Source organism: Pithys albifrons, chromosome 14 (genome assembly GCF_047495875.1).
Source record: "Pithys albifrons albifrons isolate INPA30051 chromosome 14, PitAlb_v1, whole genome shotgun sequence".
Classification (NCBI taxonomy): domain Eukaryota; kingdom Metazoa; phylum Chordata; class Aves; order Passeriformes; family Thamnophilidae; genus Pithys; species Pithys albifrons.
The window spans coordinates 1066001-1074376 of NC_092471.1; positions in this window are offsets into that span (position 1 = coordinate 1066001).

An 8376-nucleotide genomic window follows, 5' to 3' on the forward strand; every position below is an offset into this window, starting at 1 on the left:
TCATCAATGTGGCTGCATCTTTGTGGAGCCCCATAGGAATGTCACAAGCACCTGCAGCCACAGTGGGCATGGCCTGTCCCCAGTGCCATGGTCATCCCTGGCTCCCCAGATGCCAACCACCTCCCAAAAAACCACAGAATCCCAGGATGATTTGGATTGGAAAGGGATTTTAAAGCTCTTATCATTCCATGGGCAGAGACACCTCCCACCAGCCCAGGTTGCTCCAAGCCCCATCCAACCTGACCTTGGGCACTTCCAGGGATGGGACAGCCCCAGCCTCTCCGGGCACCCATGCCAGGGCCTGCCCACTTTCATTGTAAAAATCTTCTTCCCTAAATCTGACCTAAACTGACCCTCTTTGGGGTTGAAATGTGTGCACTGTGTGGGTTCTGTGTCAGCTGGTCCATGAGCACCCAACCCCTGGGTCCCTCCCTGCATTCCAGAGGAACAGGAGCCCCTGACTCTTCCATTGGACTGTGGGGACAAAGCCAGGGGTGGGGGTGGGGGTGACAGCAGGATGTTCACTGAGATGCTACAAGACCCCCATCCTGAGAGAGCCCCACACCTGCTCCCTGCCATCCCTGTCTCACATCCTCCAGCTCCCCCTCCCCAGGGACCCCACTCAGCTCCCAGAACTCCTGGACAGGTTTAAATTGGGCTGATCAGATCCTCAGGGTAGGAAAAAACAGAAAAAGGCAAGCAGGGAGTGAAATGGCTGATTAAATCCCACATCCCCTCTGGAAACATTGTTTTATTCGAGGTTGGAACAGGTAACTACAGCATAAAATTAGAGCAGGTGCCAGGGCCATGTTCTGGAGGCAGCAGGAGTTTCACCCTGGTCACTCTTTCTCATTATCAGCATCTCCAAATGCTTCTAAATTCCTCTTCCCTCTCTCCTTGATTTCCCTCAAGTCCTACATGCTGAAGTCTGCAAACAGCTCCCTGAAATCCCTCCCTTCCCTCTCCATTAAGCTTTTAACACTCGCTGCATTTCCCGACAATGATGCAGATCCCATTACAGCTCCTTAAATCTTAATTTTTATTGATTTTTTGTATATACATAAAAATACACCCCCACACAAACACACAGATGTATATTGAGATATATATTGATATCCAGCAAGTGGTTCCCGTAGGTGGAGGGTACTGGAAGTTGGTTGCTGGACCCCAGGGAATGAGGGAATCCTTCCTGGAATGAAAACAGGGAGGCCAAAGGCAGAGTAGTTCCACCAGCAATAACTCATGAAGCAAAGGGACCTTCCTTGAGGCATTCCCAAGGTAAAGGACTAGAGGAGGCTGCTGGCCTGTCTTGAATCTGAGATGATAGAGGGACTTTCCGTAAATATACCCTGTTTTCAGAAGTCCAAGGCCAGGTTGGACAGGGCTTGGAGCAACCTGGGATAGTGGAAAGTGTCCCTGCCCGTGGCAGGGAGTAGAACAAGGTGAGTTTTAAGGTCCCTTCCAATTCAAACCAGTCTGGGATTCCATGTCCAGGCTGGTCATGGCACCACAGTGCTCCATGGAAGTTCCCACCAAGGACCTGGATGAAGGTTCACCCATCACCTGCTGGAGCTGCTGGCTCAGGATCCACCACAGCCTCGGCTCCATCCCTGGCACTTCAGCCCTGAGAGGAGCAGGCCAGGACTTGTCTGTGCTCCCCCCTTGCTCCACACTTACACCCCCCTGCAGGAAACAGCTCTGGCTGCTGCCAGGCTGAGCTTCTGAGGGGATTTAGTCTCCTCTAAGTAAACACGGAGGCAGTTGATACACACCTTATAATTACATTGCTCCACTCTGCAATTATTACATTTTCCAAGCTACAGCTGCTTCCTACTCATTATCAGGTTAAGAAACTTCTGATAGTAACATGGCATTAACCCTGTAATTAAGAGGCAGAGACCACCCAGGGACTGGTTCCCAAGAGGGGCTTCTCCGAGTGAGGGGTGGTTGTGCCTGAGCTCCCAGGTGGCTTTCCATGCTGAAGAGTTCCTTTTCCATCACCCCCACACTGTTCTCCCCCATCCTTTGTGTTTATTATTTTATTGTTATTTTTAATGACATGACAGGAGCATCCTCACGAGTCTGTCTCTGTGGAGGAGGTGAGCTGAGTGCTTGGTGAGGGGGATCTGCTGAGCCCTGTGTTTTGGGGACATGGAATGGAAGTTCTCCAGGTGTCTCATTCCCAGCTCCAGCAAAGAATTTACCTCATGAATTTTACATTTTCCCACTTGCAAGGATGGATTTCCTTAAATCTGTGTTGTTGGAAATGCCTGTTTTCTGCCACCTTGCCAGTGGGTTGGAGGCTTCTCTTTGTGTCTCCATCAGAACAAGGATCAGTTCTGAAAGGTGGAGCATCCCCTGAAGTGCCATGGAGAGATGCCAGGGAGGCTGTGGTGGTGCCCAGCTGTGGTCCCTGCAGTGCCCACACGTGTTCCCAGCCCTGGGATACAGCACAGCATCTCTCCACCTCCATCCTTACAGACACCCCAAGACCTGTGGTTGAGCATCTGCTCTTTGAGGGACATACCAGAGAGGACAAAGTGTGTGGGCTGGGGATGAGCTCTGAGCCAGATTGAGGAATTTTAACCCTGATCCCAGTGAGCCAGGCCACTTCTAATTTTCTGGGGACTTCTTTTGGAGAAAAGGGCACTTCTCAGGTGGGGAGGTTCAGAGCACATCACCTCCTGTGCAAGGCTGTAATTTCATGGCACAAGGTCTGACTGATTTAATGTACTTGGGAAGGACTTTGCTGCTGCTGCTGCTGCTGCTGCTGAATTCAGTCTGTGGCATAACTTGACACCTTTAATTAGAGGAAGCAGAGCCAGGCTCCAGCTAGAGCAGCATATCTGCAGTGGGATCTCATCGGTGCAATCAAACCCAGGCGAACACCCCGGGATGGGCAGGCAGAGCTCATTGTGCCCCAGCTCCAGAGCCAGGGCTGGAGCTGCTACACACATCCAGCTCCCTCCTGCAGCTGCTTTTCTGGCTCGAGGAATAAATCTGGGAACTGTTCTACCTGCTGAAGCAGTTTGCAAAGGAAGAGACGGAGCAAACATATTTAAGCTCTTGCTGTGCTCTCCAGGAGCAGCAGAATGTGCGTCTGTGAGCAGAGCACTGCAAGCCAAGGGTAAAACCCCTTCCCTGCAGGAATGCTGGCAGGTGAGCTCCTGCCTTCCATCACTCTGGAGCAGAGCAAGCAGAGCAGCAGAAGGAACTGATGACGAAGGAGTGCCTTGCACACCTCACCATCTCCATGTTTGACTGTTGCCTTTAGTACCTTCCCCTGCACCCAGGACAGTTGTGGGAATCACTTCCTCATGGACCCAGGCCCAGGAGCCAAAGGCTGCTCCCCAGCACTGGAAAAGCAGTGACACGTGTCACAAATGAAGGCACAAAACTTCCCTGGATTAGTTTTCAGGTTTACAGGCAGAAAAATCAGTTTCCCCAAGGATTTCCCAAGTGCTCCCCAGAAAGGTCAGAGTGACCCCTGGCTTGGGGGTGGCACCAATATCCAGCATTCCCAGCACCTTCACCCCGGGGGGAGACCAGCAGAGAGCACTGAGAGGGCTTGGGGAAGGAGGACAGCATGGGTGGGTGGCACGTGCCAGCCCCAGGGATGGGGGAATGGCAGCAATAAGCCACGGGGGTCCCTCCCCATGCCGTGCCATGGGGGGCTTTGAGGGACAGTGATGTCAGCACCTCTTCCAGAAGTTCCCCCTCTAATGGGACGTTTCCCGTGTTATCCCGACAGTTCTGTTTTCCAGGCAGTTTATCACCCACCTAAAAATCGATGACAGGCCAGAGTGAACCCCTGACCTGGAGGTATAAATTGCCCCTAATTATCACAGCGGCTCGTCATGTGCTGGGTGCTCTGAGCGGGGCCAAGCTGGGAGCAGACCTGCCCTCTGACCCCGCTGCATTTCTCTTGGTTTAAGGGCTTTTCTCCCCATCCCAGCCTGAAATTCCCCTGGCTAGCAGATTCCAGGTCCTTCCCACTCCCTCCAAGCCGCCTGGCACATCTGGAATCTCCATGGATGCTGCCAGTGCCACAGGCCCTGTCCGGCTGAGCACAGGGAGGTGGAGAGGCCAGACCATTGAACACCATCATCCCCCTCCTGGGTTTTATTCCCAGTCCTCAGAAGCGCTGCTCATTTTCATTTTCTCCAGCCAGTCCATCTTTAAAATGGAGCTAAAGCACACCCCAAGGAGGCATCTTTAATTAAAGTTTGAGGAGCGTCAGATAAATAAAGAAGGACCACAATGGCACAAACGTGTTCCTGGGAGTGATGGGTGCCCAGGGAACCGCAGCAGTTCCCGGGGGAGATCAGGGGAATGCAGAGGTTTCTCCCTGTCTTCTTCCCAAGCCCTTGGCATTTGTTTAGCCCCAGGCTCTGTCCAAGGTAAACGGGCTGTCCGACCCTGCCTCCTCTTCCCGCTGCAGTTGCCAGGGGCTGCCGAGAGCCCTGGCAGTTGAGCAGCCCTTGAAAGGCTGTTTTCACTGTAATTAGACATGTAAAAATGAAAAACCTAAGGAAAGGAATTTATGCATCTTCTAATAGCTCTCAAGTGTCCATCCAGCCACAGCCTTTTTTTCCTGAGCTTTTATTTGGAGAGTTGCTATAATTTATGTCATGCAATTAAGTTTTTGTCCTCAGGCTGTGGGAGGAGTCTGAGTGTGGAGCAGGGGAAGGAGCCCTGAGTGAACAGAGGGAGAAAGGGCATCAGCTCTGGCATGTGTTGCCTCCACTCATCCCAGAGTCAGGATTCATCCCAGCCCAGGACTGACCAGCTCTCTGGGTCTGAAGCAGCCCAGAAGTATGGACCAGAAGAATGATAAAATGGGAGGTAAATTCCCCTTGCAGTCTGGCTCTGATGGGGATGGTGCCCATTCCTCAGAGGACTTGTTGGGAGGGTGGCGCTGGGCACAGGGTGGGCTAAAGCCACATCCTTCAGCAGTTGCTAAGTACCAGTGTCCTGTCCTCTGCCAGAGGAGCATGAGGTGGGACCCTCTCCCTTCTGCTCCCACCTCACCCCTGCCCAGCTGGGGGAGCATCTGGGAGCAGGAGGGGAGAAGAGGGACCTTCTGGGGAAGGAACTGTTGGTAGTGCCCATCCCAGAGCCCTGAGGCTGAGCCCTTGCTCCAGCCAGGCGAGGCTGCCATGCAGAGTGCCTGCCATGCAGAGTGTTCCTGCCCTCCTTATTCCCCCAGAAAGGCTCCTCTGGCTGGATTTTCCTGCATGCAGCAGGATAAGCCCAGCAGATAAGCCAAACACGGAGCTCAACATGCTTCCTGTGACTATTTGCTTAAAGTCATGTGAAAATTGGATTCAGAAAAACCCACGGCCCATGGACTCTTTCTTTGCACAGCAAAATCCTTGCACTTGAATCCCCCAAAGAGGGTTTTTAGCTCAGTGTCCACTTCATGCCCATTTTATTGCCCATGGTCTCAGTTTGTGGCCACATGCCACCTCCCCAGCCCCTCACTGCCCAACATCTGCAACAAATCCCGGCGGCTGCAGAGCTGGAGACAGTGGCCTGGGGCTGCTGCCTGCCCGGGGCTGCCTGCTGGGGAGGCTGCAGGAGACTGAGCAGGCAGAGGTGGAAAAAATCCCAGAAACAGCCGGGAACGGCAGCAAAACCTGCACATTCAGCAAACGCCGTATCTGGGGTATCAGCAAAAGGGATCACAGCCTGGGCAAGGCAGGTCCCAGGGTGCAGGGGCCCCTTATCTCCCCCAGACCTGCTGAGTGACTGAGCAAACACGGCCCCGCTGCCTCCTGGAGAATGGAGTCCCTCCTGCACACACGAGCTTTTCTCCTCCGGAGCGGGGTCCGAGCCCCTCCCCAGCGGGGGCAGCCCTGGCAGCAGCCACAGAGGGGTGAGCCAATGATGCTCCCGGCTCCTGCCTCTGCCTCCTCTCCTGTCAGAGCGAGAGCATCGCCCAATCCCACACACAGGTGGTGCCAGCGGATTGCCCGAGCCTGGCCTGGCACCTCCCGTGATGTCCCCCCTGTGACCAGCCCTGGGGGGAAGCAGGAGAGGCTGCCCGAAGGTGCAGGGGTTGATCCCAGCTGTGCACCCAGGGATGCTCCTGACAGCAGGGCAGGGACACAGATGAGGCTGCCCGAAGGTGCAGGGGTTGATCCCAGCTGTGCACCCAGGGATGCTCCTGACAGCAGGGCAGGGACACAGATGAGGCTGCCCGAAGGTGCAGGATGGTGCAGGGGGTTTGATCCCAGCTGTGCACCCAGGGATGCTCCTGACAGCAGGGCAGGGACACAGATGAGGCTGCCCGAAGGTGCAGGATGGTGCAGGGTGTTTGATCCCAGCTGTGCACCCAGGGATGCTCCTGACAGCAGGGCAGGGACACAGAAGTGCCTCCCCAGCAGCGGTGTCGCCCCGGGGGCACCCGCGGCGCTCCCACCTCCCGGGCACCTCATCCTGGGGAGGAAAACGCTGGAGTCAAAGAGAAATTGGGTCATATGCCCTTGATTGTCAGAGTAAATGGGACACTGTGTACATTTTATTTACCTTCCTACAGGGCAGATGTAGAGAGCATGTAATAAATCATTTGTGCAGCTGCTGGGCAACCTCCTGCTGCAGACCCAGCAAAATTCACGCAAACGAAACCTGCCCTAATTACAGCTCCCTCTGCACTCCACTCCTCCCAGCTCCTCATGCACAGCCACTGGCTTGTCACTCTTCCTGTCTTGCTCCTGCTTTTCTCCATCTGCTCCTTCCTTCCCCTTTTGCCGTTTCCAGAGGGAATTGTGCACCAGCACCAGCACCGGTCCTGCCCTCAGCTCCCATTTGGACAATGCCAGCTGGGATGGTTTGGAAACCCCTTGAGTCCCTTTGGGAGGGCACAGACCATCCAAACCTTCTTTTTGACTGTTTAACCCGAGGTTACTTCTTCTTTGAGGCAGAGCTAAGGAATCCCCTGGTTTAGATTGGATATTGGGATGAAATTCTTCCCTGTGAGGGTGGCACTGCCCATGGCACAGGGGTGGAACTGGATGACCTTGAGATGTCCCTTCCTGCATAAACCATTCCACAATTCTAAGATTCTTTGGGATGTCAGCAGGATGGGGAACTGCTCCTTGGTATGTCACCTCCCATGGGCTCCCCTGAGGGTCTGGGCAGACTCAGGTATTGTTCAGACCTCAGGTTTCTCCAGCACTTCATCCATCAGAGCAAACAAGCTGGGTCTGCCTGAATGGGACACATGACAACAGTCTGAAATTGCAGCAAAAAAGATCCAAACTGGTGTTTACAAAAGCCTTTCTAAGGATAGCAAAGCTCTGGAGCAGATTGCCTGGGGCCATGCCAGGCTCCCCAGCACTCAGATCTTGTGGGTGTTCAGACAAATAGCTGGGAACTGGCTGGAGGGAGCTGATCCTGCCTGGGAGAGGGGAGTGGAACAAGTTAGGGGTCACCTTCCACTACACCAGGTTGCTCCAAGCCCTGTCCAACCTGGCCTTGAACACTTCCAGGGGTGGGGCAGCCACAGCTTCTCTGGGAAACCTGTGCCAGGGCCTGCCCACCCTCATAGCCAAGAATTCCGTCCTAATATCCCATCTAACCCTGCTCTCTGGCAGTGGGAACCATTCCCCCTGGTCCTGTTAGCCCAGGCCTTGTCCAGAGTCCTCTCCAGCTCTCCTGGAGCCCCTTTAGGCACTGGAAGGGGCTCTCAGGTCTCCCTGAAGCCTTGTCTTCTCCAGGTTGAACAACCCAGACTAAATCACCTTCCTGAGCAAAGGTGAGATCGAAGCAGAGACACATGTGGAACAAGGTCAGCAGGGAGTGGAGCTGAGCCCAGGGGTGGGTGGATGGGCTGTCCCAGGACACTCTGCTGGGCTCACAGGGAACCCTCATCCCTGGGACACAGCCTGGAGCACCCAGGGATGCAGCAACCATCGTTGACTCAGCTGAGTCCAGTCAGGGGGGACGTGACCTTCCCCCATCCTCTGCCAGCGGAGCTCTCGGCGAGGGAACAGCCGTGCAGCACATGTAGGTCCTGCCTCTCGAGCTGTGGGACCTCAAGGTCCTTAAAATAATCCCAAAGAAATAAACAAACAAACAAAAACATTAATGCCAAAAGCAAATGGAGAACAGACTTATTCCAGTCATTTTCTCCAGCAAAGCCTATTCAAAGCCAGGAGAGAGGATGACATGCTGGGCCAAGCCAAACACCCCTGCAACACATCCCAAACAATGGCTTCACAGAGCACGGAGCCAGAGGGAGCATTGTGGTCATTCTCTCAGATTCTCTGCAGAACACATGCCATGGCACTTCCCAGAATTCATTGTTTAAACGAGGCAAGGCTTGCTGGAAAACAGGCACTCTGTGACTTTTCCAGGGTGAATGCTCTGGGA